The sequence below is a fragment of the Callorhinus ursinus genome, unplaced genomic scaffold, assembly GCF_003265705.2.
Source record: "Callorhinus ursinus isolate GAN/ISIS: 27379988/994484 unplaced genomic scaffold, GSC_fseal_2.0 scaffold7, whole genome shotgun sequence".
NCBI lineage: Eukaryota > Metazoa > Chordata > Mammalia > Carnivora > Otariidae > Callorhinus > Callorhinus ursinus.
Window position 1 is genome coordinate 73,527,424 of NW_027397069.1, and position 16,037 is coordinate 73,543,460.

The 16,037-nt window shown below is 43.3% G+C and overlaps 1 long non-coding RNA gene across 1 annotated transcript; it reads right to left on the reverse strand.

Moving 5' to 3' along the window:
- Positions 1-9,711: 9,711 nt before the first annotated feature.
- LOC141373082 (uncharacterized) lies at positions 9,712-14,458 on the reverse strand. The gene is made up of 3 exons (XR_012378713.1): positions 14,139-14,458; positions 12,405-13,413; positions 9,712-11,603 (listed from the first exon to the last, which is right to left on the reverse strand). It is a non-coding gene; the product is annotated as an uncharacterized lncRNA (long non-coding RNA).
- Positions 14,459-16,037: the final 1,579 nt, after the last annotated feature.

Consider the following 16,037-nt stretch of genomic DNA (forward strand, 5'->3'; position numbering starts at 1 on the left):
TTAAGCGGAGGGAGGTCAGCATGCAGCCTGTCAGTTTAACTCTTTCTTGGAACATGCTTAATGGGGTTTTATGTTCAGCAACGTGAACTTTGGAATATTCAAGTTCAAGTTTCACCTGCAGAGCTCCCATCTGTTCTTACTTGACTCTCAGAATTTCCATCTGCTCTCCTTTAGGCCTGTCTAATGGGATGCCCAGTTGGCCTCTATGGCTTTCCCAGGTGCTGAAGTCATGGAAATTTTATGACATTAAAAAAATAATAAAAAAAACTTTGGACCTACAAGTTACCTGTGTAAAATAATTCCATCATACAGCAGTGTTTCTTGAACACTATTTCCCAGAATGTCTGTTTAGAGCTCCTAAGGGCACGTGTGGCAATACTTTATTGCTGTCTACACGTTGTGACATCAGGGACTGTACATAATGGGATGGAGTAAGACAGAGGGCCATGCTCCAGGCCTTTCTTCCCAGCTGACCAGCTCAGACCTTTTCTAGTTCCGAGCCCAAACCTGTAGCTCTCATCCCGACTCTGGGCCAAATGAGAGCAAGCTAAACTGCTCTCTAATTTCAGTTGTTCAGTGTGGCCTGACCCCAGAGCTCAGAGGAGCTGAACTTTGTGTCGGGGTCAGACAGTGACAGTATGGCCACTGCAGGCATGGGGTAGGAGCTCGTCGGAAGGTGGCGAGGGCCATAATACCAGTGTTTGAGACATGTTCGTGTCAGTGAGTCATTCTCATTTCAGAGGCTCCAAAAAGAAGTCCACACTGGAAAAGCAGGACATTCCATATAAAGCCTGAGATGATTACTGGTGGGGACCAAGTGAGAGAGGAACAAAGGAAGGAGCTAAATAAGGCCATAGGAAAGGATATGAGGATTTGCAGAAAAATATCTAGTGCACCAAACTGGATTTACTGACTCCTCAGAAAGGTCTCTGAGTTAGACCTCTGGTTTATCCAACGTATTTCTGAGATGCTGATTCATTTAGCATATGATGTTTTACTGTCAATGGAAGCTTTAAACAGACTGCAGGGTCTAGGTCACTTCAAGACAGATAGCAAAGAAGACTGTCCCGAGGTGTGATTTGGATGGACCTAAAAGGGACTCAGCCTCTTCTCTGATGATTTGTCATCTGCAGACTCACTATCTGGGAGCAACAGGTGTGATGAAGTTGCAACATTTCACTCACTATGCATTTAAACTCAACTGTGCCTGAAAACGTGAAGCATCTTACCTTCGCCTAGCATTGAATCAGATCATTGAAACATTCTTTTTATTTTATTTTATTTTATTTTATTGTGTTATGTTAGTCGCCATAAAATACATCATTAGTTTTTGATGTAGTGTTCCACGATCCATTGTTTTCATATAACACCCAGTGCTCCATGCAGTACGTGCCCTCCTTAATACCCATCACCAAGCTAACCCATCCCCCAACCCCCGCCCCTCTGAAACCCTCAGTTTGTTTCTTGGAGTCCATAGGCTCTCATGGTTCATCTCCCCCTCCGATTTCGCCCCCTTCATTTTTCCCTTCAATTACCATATGGTTTCACTTCTTTGTGGAACATAAGGAATAACATGGAGGACATCAGGAGAAGGAAGGGAAACATTCTTTTTAAAGCAATACCCAGCTTCTTTCGGATTAGAATGGCCCTGTTCCTATCAGCTATTCCCTCTTACTCAACCCCCTAAGATGGTACCCAGGTGTAAGGAGTGAGGGATGATTGGCAAATCTTCACGTTGCAGGGCCCGGTCCCCTCCGATCTTGTGTTGGTCCTCAGGTGTGTGTTGGTGACATCTACTGGTCTTCAAGGTCTCTTGTCCCAGCTTGGACTCTCCATGCCTAGTGACCTCACGGTGAGTCTTGAGTTCCAGTCTTGCTCCTAGAAGGTAGGGCCCCTATTCTCCTCAACAACTGGCTGCTTCTGCCCTCAGTCCTGGGGAGCCCTGACCACACGTCAGCAGGCCCCAGAGCTGGCCCCCATCACCACTCAACTTCATCACCTGAGGAGATGTGCTATCCTTTGGTTTCCTCTCATTTTACCTGCCTTCTACCATTGAGGATCCTGCCTCCTACTCTCCCCTCCATCAGCAGAAGAAACACCTTCTCTTCACGGCAGAAAGCTCTCTGAAATGAAATGTCTAACCTGGGTCTTGATGTGCTAAAGGAGGGGAGAAAAGAATTTAGACAATTCCTTTGGGTCACAATAGGAATTGAAGTTTGGGAAGCTCCTTAAGCAGTCAGTGTAGGCAACAAAGGAAAAAAACACTTTTAATGGCTAAGAACATAAAGTGTATCACTTTATTGAATTTTTCTACCTTAGTCACTTATTCAATAACTTTCTCCTACGTTATTGTCTGCCTAAAACTTTAGCCACATCAGATTATGTCTTTTCTATCGCCGATAAGAGATATATTCGGCAGTACATGTTCTTTCCAGGGCACAAGAGATTCAGTGAGATTGTGACAAAGTTATGCACTGTTTCAAGAGGTCCACATACACTTTTGGACTTGTGGGTTCTCTTCTGCCAGAACAGCCCAGACGCTTTAGTGAAGCAGGCTCTTGAAGGGTTACCTCTCTTAACCTCAGTCCTTGGAAGGAAAGTAACAGCAAGAAAATCAAAACAGAACATCTGATGCGATTGCAGCTGAGTGAACAGTTTTTCCAAAGTTTGAAACATGCCCTCACTTAGGAGATACCCGTACGTGTGGACTCTAAGAGTTTTATCAGTTTGTCCCTTTGATGGTAGGGTTAAAGTGAAGAGAAAATTCTGGAGCTAGTCATCAGTGACCCACAGGGCTTTAGGGAGCAGGGTTGGAAATGGAAGAGACAGTGGGTAAAGAAACAAGGTGTCACCTCCTGAAGGTAACATGCAAATACGGTCTCCAGAAGAACATTCTAGGTTTATGTGAGGCTTCGGTGGTACAGATAAAAAGAAAATTGTGAAATATTTCTAGAAGTATCAAACCCAAAGAATGATTAGAAGTGTTAATATCTTCATTACTTACTGTGCTATTACTTCATCACTCCAGGGGAAAAAAAAAATGTCCTCCAAGAGAGTTCCAAGAAGCTAAATATAGATCTGGTAAAAGATGACAAAGTATAGCTCAGGATTTACCAACACATATTAGCTTTGTGAGCATCTCAATCAGTACCCACCTCATAATGTTACTTGTAAGGATTAAATAGGATGATAGCTGAAAAGTGCTTGACATGCATCATATATGTTAAGTGCCTGACATATAGAAAGCACTCAAAAGAGAGCATTACTTATTTTAGTATTTTATAAATCTATATTTTATATCTTAACTTAGTTGGTCTTCATTAGCCTAGTTTATGCAGAAGGAAGTGAGGAGTTGGTGGCTTTAGCACTAAATGACATAATGTTTGCAAAAGGGCTGGCACCATGCCAGGTGTCACCCTGGATGCACCCAGCGTCCAGCAGGTTAAGCAATATGCTGTGGGCCCCAAGAGGTCCCTTGCTGTTGCCTCACAAAACTGAGACTCAGGTCCAGGGCTTCTGATTTATAGGCCTAGGACCATTTCCAACTCACTAATCTGTAATTTAGAGGTAGGACACAGAATTGAAACTTTTTTTTTTTTTTTGCTCCTTTACTGAGAAAATGAATCCTTTAAGAAGGCATCTGTTTATGATACATCAAGCACACAAGGGTTTTTTGTTCTTGCTCATCAATTAATGCACATAAGTGAGAAGTGAGCCTGAGCTACAGGAACCATCTGGAATATTGGGGGTGGGAGTCAATTCAGTCACTATTTGTATGTGGTCTTGGTTTTGATGCTGTCAATTAGGATGGACTCTGCCACCAATTACTTCCAAATACAGGGAAAATTTTGGTGAGATGTTCATCTGCCTATTAAAAGCTCAACTCAGTGACACACAGCCATATCCCTAAACACATTTCAAATTTGTCACAGAGAAGCCATCCGAGTTGACAATGTTGAGGTCCTATAGTCCTGCAGGGATGAGATTTTCAGAGAAGCATCCACAGCTTTCATCCGCAACAACTCACTGGCCACACACCTTTATACCTGGAACCACATGCCCTTGAAAAGCTGTTAAGAGAGAAACTACTTTGTTCAACTCCCTGTTCTTAAAGCACTGTTTAACCTGAATGACCACTTCTAGATACTGTTCAGTAGTTTATTCTGCACAGATGAGGAACATATCAATCTTCATGTTGAAAGCAGGATAGATAGATAGATAGATAGATAGATAGATAGATAGATAGATAGATGATAGATCCTCCAATCTTTAAAAATACACATAAATTTATTAGAATTTTGATATTAAATAATTTATTGAAACTAGAGAAATAGAGAGACTCTTAATACATTAACTCTTGAAAACTAGAAGCCCCAGAATAGATTTCAAAGGATTTAGAAAGAATTCTTTATAAAAGGCTTTAATACGGCATTCTTTGTTCAACTGGAACTTGGGCCACTTTCGGTATCATTTCATCCCTGAACCGTTCCCATGATAAACTGTGTGCTCCAAAGCCTCCCGCATCGCACTGGAGGGGGCGGTGTAGGAAATGGTAAGGGGGCAGGGTGTAGTTCCTGCCCTCTCACCTCCACCCCTGCCAGCAGCCCTTTTCTGTCACCAAAGAGCCCAACTGTGTCCAATTTCTAACGTAAGTGTACTGCCTTATAATTAGTTGGTGATTCTCTCTGTAATGGCACACTGGAGTCTTTGCAGGAACTCCCTGTCCCTTTTCAGAATTAGCTGATTTATAGTCCTTGTTCCCACTCCCACCCCTACATTTCTGGAGGCTTCCAAGCCTCCTGGGCATCTGCTTCTGCTCCGCATTATGTCCTATTCCCACTCAAATCCTCGTCCATTTCCCAGGATTAGATGGAGGCCAAATGTCTCCTATTCTGAACAAATGCCTCCCATCTGAGAAGACGCAATCAGAGAGAAGACCCAATTCTCAAGAGTGCACTAATTTAATTGCTCACCCTTGCCTATAACCCATGATATCAGCCATTTTTACTATTATTCCAACAAAATGAGAACAAGGGAACTGGTGTTCTGATTTCTTTTATGTGATCAATATGTACTGGGCTTGATATGAAAGACCTAGTTGGGAAAGCTTACTCTACAAGGTACAGAAGTTAAACGTCACCGATACAAAGATTGCCAGTGGAGTCCCCAGAAAGAAAATGTCAGACACTAAAATGATGTGGGTGTTGAAAGCTCGTCCTTGTTAACATTTTCTGGTGACTTTCATTGTTTACCAACTTACTGAGAAATGTAGCCTGATTATTTTCAGCAACAATGCAGTCATTTCTTTGGAAGCAATAATAATTGCCATCGCAAATGATTCACCTCTGTCAGAGAGCGAGTAGCTTTTAAGTCTATTTGAATAAGGATATTACAGCACACTGTTTTGTAGGCAGCCACGAATTATTGAATTTCCATGACCCAAATCATAAGGAATCTTTATTTTAAGTATTCCATTTACAAAACACCTCAACTATGTTAAAACTCACAGGACTCTCAGTTTACACTTTAAGAGCAGGGAAAGCTCAGTGTCTCCCTTTTGTTCCCGGATAAAAATAGTCAACTGAGTGATGGTGGAGGGCAAAGAAAAAGGTATGCATGCCACCAATGGTATGACTAGTGTGGTAACAAAGGCAAGGCTGTGGAGTCTAGTGTGCCCAGTGCTCTGACTATGAGCATCAGAGCATTAATCCAACAGCTCCTCTCACCGAATGCCCACAACCCATCAGGTACTAGGCCAAGGACTATACGCACCCTGTCTTTAAACCCATAATGATTTTGCCCCATCGATATTCTTCTTCCCACTTCATCAATGAAGGAAACTGAGCATCAGAAAGGCTCACCAACCTGCCCTGTGAATAACGAGAGAAACAGATTTGACTCCAAAGTCCCTGTACTGTACACTAACATTTTCCAAACGAGTAAATGCCTGAGTACAAAAACCTCAGGGAAAAAGTTTAACATAGACTAAAAACACCATATCTGTCCGTGATGTAGTACCAGAAATAAAAGAAAATTAGTCATAACAACACTTTCTTATACATTTCTCCACCGAAACATTTTTTTCACTGACAGAAATAGGAAAGGAATACCACAAAATAAATGAATGTAAAGTGAGAACAGATTGGTGACCATGGCTTGTCTCTCATACGGACACACACTGGTAGCTCTATTCAGATAAAGAGGGGGCAACTTGAGTTTATCTCCATGACCCCAAAAGAATCAGCCAAAAATAACAATTCATTCACTTGAGGAAAATAAATCCCTTTCAAACATCCTGAACATACACTCTCTCACCTGTAAATAAAAACACAGCTCCAGTTTTGAACTAAGTTTTTCACTTTCCATCCACTGTCACCATCTCATGAAAGTAAGATGACTCTTAACCTAACAGACAAACAAATCACAGTCGGCATCCTTCTAAAGCCAAAGCTGTCCCCGGTGTCCTGAGGCAAAGGTGGTTTGGTGATGACACTGGGGAAGGTCAATACTCACAGGCACAGAATGACAACCTACTAGAAAAATAGGAAGTGAAAACAAACCCCTAGCTTCTGTGGAGAGAGGACCTTCACAAAGGGGAACCAGGGACCTCACCCAGCCTCAGATTTTCTGTTTGCCCCCACTTCGACCGTGATTTCAGCACCTTGCCATCTGATCTTCCTGGGTGATTTTGATTGATTCTCAATGATGGGAAAGCGCACACTTAGTTCTGATGCCCGAGGACACCCCAGTGCTACGACTGATTTATGGGGGTTGTTGTTAGAAAGACAAATAACTACTTGAAAACGGCCAGAGAGCTAGTGATCTGCACAATAGTTCTTGGTGACCTCAGAAAGTGGATGAGGGTTTCGGTTCCTACACTCGGGGTTGAATTACCACCCCAAAAATAGGCAGGGAGATTTCCTCTCATGATATCAGGTGGATGGATGAGCCGTGTTTCTAGAGGAAGCAAATCATTTTGGTCTTCACTTCCCCTCCCTTCACTTAACCAAGGAAAGAAAAAAAAGAAGAAGAAGAAGAAGAAAAGAAATATTAGTACCGGGGGCATCTTCCCCTATCTTTCCAGAATTTACCTGCTGGTTTCTCTGTCATTTCTACAGACTTTTTTTTTTTTTTTTTTTTTTTTTTTTTTTTTTTGTAGAACAAATCTGGCTTTGTTAGACCTGGCTCACTCAGTCCCTACTCAAATTTAAGAAAAGTTTCATCACCTGCAACTTCTTCAAATTCACCACATTTCTTACCTCCAAATTCTCTGCCACCTGCCCATAAAACGAAGAAAAGCCACTTCAACAAGCCTCTGTGACATTTAGGATCATGACCTGAATGTTAAGAATATGTGTAGCGACCTCTGAAAAGAATTTACAACTTACATAAGGGATCTAAATTTATAAAAACACATTGAGAGACAGTTTTTAAAATTATTATTATATGTTTCCTTTCATTGGAGGTCTTCAGCTTTAAGCTCCAAAAAGACAGAATTCCAAGAACCCACATTTAGACTGTGCTCTGGGTAAGGTGATTAGAGTGTGGCTCTCACATCCTCAGAACCTGAAAGAATCAAGGAATTTACAGTACGTGAAGACACACACCAATTCAAACTAATCAGAAACGCAATGAAGAAAAATATTTCTGAAGCCTGGGCAATTTTCAAAAAATAAAAATTACTTAAAAAAAAAAGAAAGAAAACACAGGAATCCACAAAAGTGCATTTCATCTAAAGAATGACTTTAGTTTTGTCAGTCATCTTTAGACCTGACTAATCTAGAACAACACAAATGATTCTGAGTGCAGAGGAGTGAGAATCCACTTTTTATTTGAGCAGCTCATTATTCTGTGTGACTTCCTGCCCGCTGACTGGGCCTTTTCCCCAACTACCATAACTGCTGGGCCCAGTGAGAGCCCAGTCTTACACTATAGGCCAAGTCTCATGCTAATTCACTGTGATAACCCTCCGAGTCCATGAGGTGGTAGAAGGATTCCAAACAATGAGGAGAGAAGAGAAAGAGCATTCTGAGGCTGGGGGGTGAAGTGGCCACAAGCTGTGGAGGTGGAAAGGGAAGCGTAATGGATGAGGAGGGCTCTTGTAGAAAGTTAACGGGAGCTGGCTTTGGGAAAGTGGTTGGAAGTCAGATTCCAGGGCTCCTTTACTGCTCACCCAGGAGCAGCTGTGTCCTCAGGTAAGCAGGAACTACAGACCGGAGCTTTGATAAAACCCCTGGGATAAAACAAGGTGATGTGGTTCTCTCACTTGCCGAACTATCAGTACTGAGAATCTACTGTCATCATTATGGTCACGCCTACCATTATAAAAACAGCAGTTTTTAGCACACACACCTCCACATGCCTCTCCTATGAAAGGAACAGAGAAAGAGAAAGTTTTTCTTGTTTTTTATTTAGTCAGTCAGTCAACCCATTACCAAGCCTGGTTTGTGGCCGGTGGGGGTGGGTCTGTGAGAGGTGCTGAGTCATGGCTGAGAGCCCAGCCCGGCTCCTGCCTCCCCAGGGACACAGCTCACTGGAGCCAGCCAGGCCTGGAGTGGGCCCAGGGTGCCGAGCCAGCACACGCAGGTCTCCACCTCAGCCCAGGTCAAGAGAGCGTTCCTCCTTGCCACAGATACACTGTCACCCATGACAGCCATGCCTGCAGCTCCCTCAGCCCCCCTTCGCGGCCAACCCACCCCAGAAACATGATATATGCAGGCACGACAAAGCTGAGAAAGGGAAATCCTATAAAACTCACACAAAAAGAGATCAAGGGTTCCTGTCCAAGAAACAAAACAAAAAAAAAAAATTTTTTTTTTTTTTTTTTTTGTAAAATGAATGATTGCTGGAGAATAAAATACCTAAGTTTCCTGGGGTTTTGTTGTTGTTGTTTTTAGTAATTAGTAAGTATAAACTAACCTGAATACTAAAAATACTGCATAAGTGCTTACTGTTCCTGTAAGCTGAGTGTGGAAAAAATGATTTCTGGAAGAGACCATCCAGGTGGGTTGGTTGAGCAGAAAATAATACTATTGTGACTTTTTATTATTATTATTTTTTTTTCGCCTCGACTAAGCTTAGTATATTACAAATATAAATATAATATAAATATTCTAAGTAAATATAATATAAAGAGAGAAGGTCTTAAAAGATGCCATCTGGGTCACTAAATGTCAATACCTACAGGATACAAATAAATGTCTTGCCTCAATTTTAAGTAATTATCCTGCTTTTACCTCATGTGTCTACTATCTTATTAAGCCTGCGTGAAATGCATAATTACCACTCAAGCCAGCTTGCTTTGCCCACGTTGGCAGGAAGAGCTCACAGCAAGGCCCTTTGAGCCCCTGAGGGCAGAACCAGGGCCTGCTCACCTTTCCCACCCCATTCCCCGCGCGGCACCTGCTATGTGGCCTGCAGTTCACAAACGATCACCCAGTCAGTCACAGAGGAATGTCCGAATCACATCAACTTCAGTCACATTGCAAGGGAAGAGTAGGCAGCTATCAGGTACCACTGCTTCTAGCCAACGCTTTAGATTTGTCTCCTTGGGATTACTTTATCCCACTTCCTGACTGGCTCCCCAAATTCCAGTCTCAACCCCCTCCAGTCCCCACCCCACTAACATACCAGAGCAATATCCCTGTTATGCCATCATCCGTCATCTTCAGAATAAAATCCAGATTTCCTTACACACTATGGACAATCTTTTCTTTTCTTTTTTAAGATTTTATTCATTTTTTGAGAGAGACAGCAAGAGAGAGCACAAGTAGGGAGGAGAGGGAGAAGCAGGCTTCCCACTGAGCAGGAAGCCCAAAGCTGGGTTCGGTCCCAGGACCCTGAGATTATGACCTGAGCCGATTGAGCCACCCAGGTGCCCGAGAATCTTTTCTTTCCACAGAGGACAGGCTTACAGTAATCATGCTCCCAGGTGAGAAAACACATTGAATAAGGTGTAAGGGAGGATGTGTAAAGTATCCCTCCTGTACACAAGTCTTCATAGCTCAGGAAAGGTGTGAACACCAAGAACATACTGAGCAGGTCCCCAATAACTGTTCAGACCTGGGGGACCCTGGTCATGGTGGCAGGAGAAAGGGAGCAGAAAAAGGAGACGGGGGACACAGTGCATCTGGGGCCACAATGCCATGCAAGGCTGTGGGCTTGCTGGTCACAGAGAAGAGGCTATACCCCAGGGCACTTTGCTGCCTTCTTCCATTGTTCCTCCTGAAATGGATTCATAGACAGCTACAACTGACGTGGAGCAATAGCAAGGCGACGGGCAGGAAACCCAAGCCATGGCTCCCATCAGACTTCACAGGGCCCTGACCTCTTGGTCGATGGCTACCACACAAACCACATGAACAGGAACACCTTCTGTTTTTTGTGAAGACTTGCAAAATAGCCAGCCTCTTCTCAAAATATCCATTCTCCTCTCCACACTGCTGTCCCTTCCTGACAGAGAGAAGCGGAAAGGCCAGTTCAGATGCTATGGATGTATTTCACTCAGCAAGGCCCTCAGCTGCTTCTGCTTTCTCCACCTCATGACTCACGTTCGTTGCAGGTCTTGTCTCTTCTCATCTGCATGCTGTTCATTCCTAAACTTGATGAAAGCACAACAACACCTCTAAGTACCCATTTGTTGAACACACGTAGACATCGGTTTGAAGGATGCTGACACAAAGCTCACCGTGTCAAGTGTGGTGAGGGCCGTTCTGTCATGGCTGTTGGGCTCACAGTCTTGCCTACTCTGAGCAACACAGTGGTAGGTTGCTTGTGTCCTTCTACTGATCTATAACAACAGCAGGCCAGAGAGGGGAATCCATTGTCCTATGACAAATTTTTCCCAACTAGCAGCTTAAAAATCATGACATTCATTTATCCCAGTGCTGTGGGCCAGGAATCCGGAAGCAGCTTAGCCAGGTGGCTCTGGCTCAGGGTGCCTCATGAAATTGCAGCCAAGACATCAGTCAGAGCAGTGATCGTGTGAAGGTTGGGAAGCATAGAAGGAAAATGTTGCAAGTTCAGGAAATCACGAGTCTTGTGTGGCTTGGGCACATGGTGTTGGGGAGGGGGTTGAGGATCAGGACCTAGGTCTAGATTGCAATGCTTCTCAAATGGCAGACACTGGCTTCTGGTATCCACTCCGTGGTCGGCGGGAAGCCCTTCTGGAACTGGACCACCATACTGCATCTGTAGAAATAACTCACTGGCACTATAGAAACTGGATGGGGTGTGGATTAGATAAGGAAGAAACCAGAAGTCTCTATTGATGGCCCGGGGAGAAATGCTGTGCTTCTCAAGCACGGCTGAGGAGGATTATACAAAGCATCAGAACTCAGAGAAGGATCTGATGTTGCAGGTGAGGGAAAAAGGATCGCTTTAACAAAACAGGCACAATTTGACACACCCATAAAGGCCCAGCACTTTCTTCGGTGTTGGTCGGGGATGGTGTTTCTAGGGCCCAGGACTTTGTCCATCCACCCAGGGAAGGTCGCTACAGGCATATGTCTTTTGCTCATGTCCATGAAGCTTCACGTAGTAGGAGTGGCATCTTTGGGATTGCTCAAGCATTTCCTCAAAATGTCCTTAGGAAACACATTTGTCTATGGGCAAAATGATTTAAAATTAGTAAAGTCAATATTTAATTTGGACCTAGTTAGGAAAGTGGAATTTTCCATGGAGAATCAGAAGTGTCACCAGGATATGGTGAATTGGAACAACAGCCCTGACTCCTGCATTTTGAGAAGACAAGACTGCTGGTCCCAGGGAGTGATTCAGGGCAAGAAAAGGGATGGATTCACCAGCAAGAGCTGTGAGCCAAGAGTTTGGTTAGACAATCATTCTCTAAAGGTCATCCCACCACCACCGGTTCCTCCTGATTTTATTAAACACTCCACCCTCCAGCCCAACCCCAGACTTCTCTCTTCCACCGTTGAGATTGCCTTCAGTGTTTGTGATTCCCTTTTTTTGTTCTTACAAGAATAACTGGAGTGTGGAAAACATGCTTTTAGCTGACTTGTGTCAGACAGCCTTGCGGGAATGACCTTGGACCCTCCTCCACCACCACCTTCCATCTTCTAAGAGAGTCCTACACAGACTCTCAGTTCCAGATGAGTCAAGAGACCAGCTTGGTACCATCAAGCCCCTGAGAATGAAAGAAGTCCCTGCCACACTTGATTGCCCCCTCTTTTTACTCGTCTAGCCAAAGTTTCTCAACCTTACTGATCTTTCCAAAGCATCAACTAATAAGCTAATCATTAGGTTATTCATTTGAAATCGTTCTTCCTTCTTCATGACTGTGTGTACAGCTAGGCTTCTCTGTGAGACTACCCTCACTGGCTCTCAAGGGTTTTGCTATGCTGGGTCCATTCCCCTCTTTCAGCCAAAAAAGTAATTACACTAACCTGGGCAACCAGAAGGCATGAGGAAATACAAGTGGTCATGAGAGTGGGTTTCCCTAAATTTAACCAATCTAGACAAAATTCATCTACTTATAAATGGAGTTCTTCTGCCTAGGAGAAGCCGTTTTTGCTAATGAAACAGTGGTCTAACAAAGAGACTCTTCTGGGTCTTCTTTGACATACTGTGGCACATTTGGGTAGGTCAATATGAAGCACAGGATAGACTCAAAGTTGTAAGTTTGTGGTAAATGTCTCTCAAGTCAGAGAACATATTTTATAGTGACCAGGAAGAACTGGACCAAGCTTTCTCTTCTATCATCCTGGGCCATTAACAGTTCCAAATATTGTTGCAGGGGCCGGGTCACCAAGGATCCTCATCTAAGGCCACCTCTCCACACTGTCCAGCCTCCTCCATCAGCCAGTGTGGAAAACTGGCCACACTTCAGAGGAACGTCCATCATTTTGTGGTCTGGGATCTGGATGATTTAGCAGGTGACCATGAGCCAGCACTAAACAGAATGTGGCTGAATTTCCTTGGGAGACATAAGACTAATGTCCTGGCCTCTTGTGGTTACAAGAGATCCTTCCCAACACAGCACAATTCAGCCCAGGAAATTTCCCAGGTGATTTTAGTTGGATGCAAGTTTGCTCCTCACTTCCAGGCCTTGACTGTTTTGGAATGTTGCTATGCATTATTAAAAGCTGCCACATTTTGTCCAAGAGGTGGCCACATTTCAGTGGCTGGTGAAGTAATTCTTGTTTATATGTGTAGTTGCAAAATGTTTCGGAACCCTCTGGCTTGAAAAGCATCTTATAATACATCATTACTTATTTTTAATAATAGTCGGAAAGGGATGGGGGCTTTTTCCCACATACACATATTTTGAAAGGTGATAGTCAACCAGGAACAACTTCTGATGGGTTCTCTGCTTTTATCCAGTTGATTGGAGCACAGCTGGGAATGTCGCTTTAATGGTGAAACAAATCTTAAGGTAATTTCTTGAATGCGTATCTGATGAGACAAGACCGAAAAAAAAGAAAAAAGTGAAGCTGAACAGAATCATCTACATATTTAGTTGCCTAGAACCATAAGAGCCTAGAGAAGAATTTGTGTTCTATTGAGTCACATAGCCATTGTTGTCATCATGGGCTGGTAAGCCCAAGTAATTATGAAAATCAAATTATTTCTTTCAGAAAGCTGGCCAAAAATATATTGCTAAACTTGGCATATTAGTATTAATCAAAAGCTATGTATTACCTAATCATATATCATATTTGGATAGCTCATTTTTTTTTCCTGAGGGGATAAAATTATTTCACAGGCAACAGTCCCAGGTATTTTTAAAATTGTTTCATAAATGGGAAAACTATAGCAAAGTGAAACTGAGTAATTCACTCATTCTCTCGGCTGAGTCATGGCCTAAGAAACCTAAGAAAAGAAGCCTTTTCTCCTCATTTCCTGTCTCCTTGCCCCCTTAAAGGATTGTAGTGCCAGGCAAAATTTCTCCTTAGCTTCATGTTTAGTAAATTCTCAGGTTTAGATCAATTCAAAATTCCATCGTGAAGCAGAAGAGAAAAGAAAAGAAAAAAGAAAAGAAAAGGAAAGGATACAAACTAACAAAACAACAAGCAGATGAAGCCTTTGACACAATGCAACTCAAATGATCTGCTAGAAATAAATAGAAAATAGTGTTACAAAAAGAGAATTTATTTTCCATGTTAGTGTAAGTCACTTACCTTCCCAATCAGTCTTGACTCTGCAAATGCCTGGCTTCTGACTGTCATGAGTTCGGTAAATCTGCAGTTGTTTTCTTCAAAGCATAAACCGTGCAGTCTTTCTTTAATAAAGAAGCATGCTTCTGAAGTTCTTCAAGCCAAGAATAGACACCTATTTTAAAGACTGCTCCATTATCAGGGCTTATGTTTACACCCTCTTTACAAATGCAGTGGAAGGCATTAACCAAAATACATTAGGGCAAAAGCATTTTTCGATGCAATTAAAAACTGGTTCGTTCTGCGTATGTCTGATATATCCCTTTCTTATCACATCTGTCTATCTCTTAACCTCATCCACAACTCCAAAAACTGCAACTGGAAAGTTCTCAAACTGAAAACTGGGTGCCCGCCAAGATACAAACTTTATATTTGCTTAGCAAACATCAAAGAATGAATAATGTGTTGTCATTCCCTGACCTTACAAGAAGGTTGGATATAAAGTAACAGCCTTAGTCACTATGTGCAATGACAGCGCTGAAGAATTTCTCCCTCAGCCTGGATTCTTTCCTTCTTTGTCCAAAAGGGAATAGCTAGCTACGTTGCAGGGGGGTAGGTGCTTCGTAGGTCCACATTATTTCATTACCTAAACAAAGCCATGGTCTAAGGAAGAAGGTGGAAGTTAGAAGGCAGAAAACGAGGTTCAATTGCCGGCCCCTCTCCTAACCAGCTGTGTGGCCTTGGTTTGGCACTCCACCTCTCCAACCTTTTCCATCTGTGAGAGAAAGAACAGATGACTTGCAAGGTCTACAAGTCCAGGATTCAAGTGCAGCCAGCCAAGGTTTCTTCGTTCCCTGAAGGGGAAATGCCAGGTCCCCTCAGGACAGCCCTGCTCCCTGCCTGCCTCCTTTAGTGCTTCAGGACCCTGTGCTCCACTCTGTGAGCCAATCCATTTTCATTGGTTGCAAGGCTCAGCGTCCTCCTTTTGTCTGGATCATGTTTCCCACACTCTTCAGGACGTAGCTTGGCCATCGCCCCGAGAGCAGCACTCCTGACCTCCCTGCTCCCTGGAAGCCTGCCTCCCCTACCCCTACTGAGACTCTGGGCGTCTCCTGGCTTGTTCTCCCCCTGGCCACAAGCCTACTGGTCCCACTGTGCCACAGCAGAGCAATGACACTGGTGACCACTTAATCAGGCCTCATCAGGCTTTCACTCACAAGCACCGTCAGAGGTAAGCATGACTGTGAGCATCCTAGACAAGGAAAGTAAAGCAAAGAGAAGATAATGTGTCCAAGGTCTACATGACCAATAAGCGCAGAGCTGGAATTTGGATTCAGTAGTGCTCCTGCAAAGGTGGATTCCTACCGTCCACTGCATCTCTGCCAGATGCTCAGTGTATGTGTCTTCGGAACCCTGAACACTGCTTACTACAGCCAAGGGAGCCTTTCCTTTCTCTGAGCACCAACGCCATTGGGAGGGCTCGTTGATCCCACGTGCCTTGACCTGCAGACCCCTGCCCCAGAGCTGCCTGCACCCCCCTCAGATGACAAAGAGGCTTATAGACCTCTCTGCCTCCACCAGCATCTTACATGAAGTGTAAGACATGAAGTGACTATTTATTGAATGAATAAAAGCATTATTAATGAGACTTTAGCGTTCCCTTAATTATGGATATGCTGTCATGGGGAAAACAAGACATATCCTGAAGATAGAGAAAAAGTGCCCATGAGAATGCAACATACTTTACGTTAACAAAGTAATTTTTTCTGGAAATATCAACATCACGCAAACTAAATTGAAAAACAACCCCGCAACAACAAAATCAGAAATAGAATATTCAAAGTGAATACCCAATGCGATGTTACATAGAAAAGAGACCAATAGGCTTAGGGAAACATTTATCCTTGGAGTTTATGGTTACGG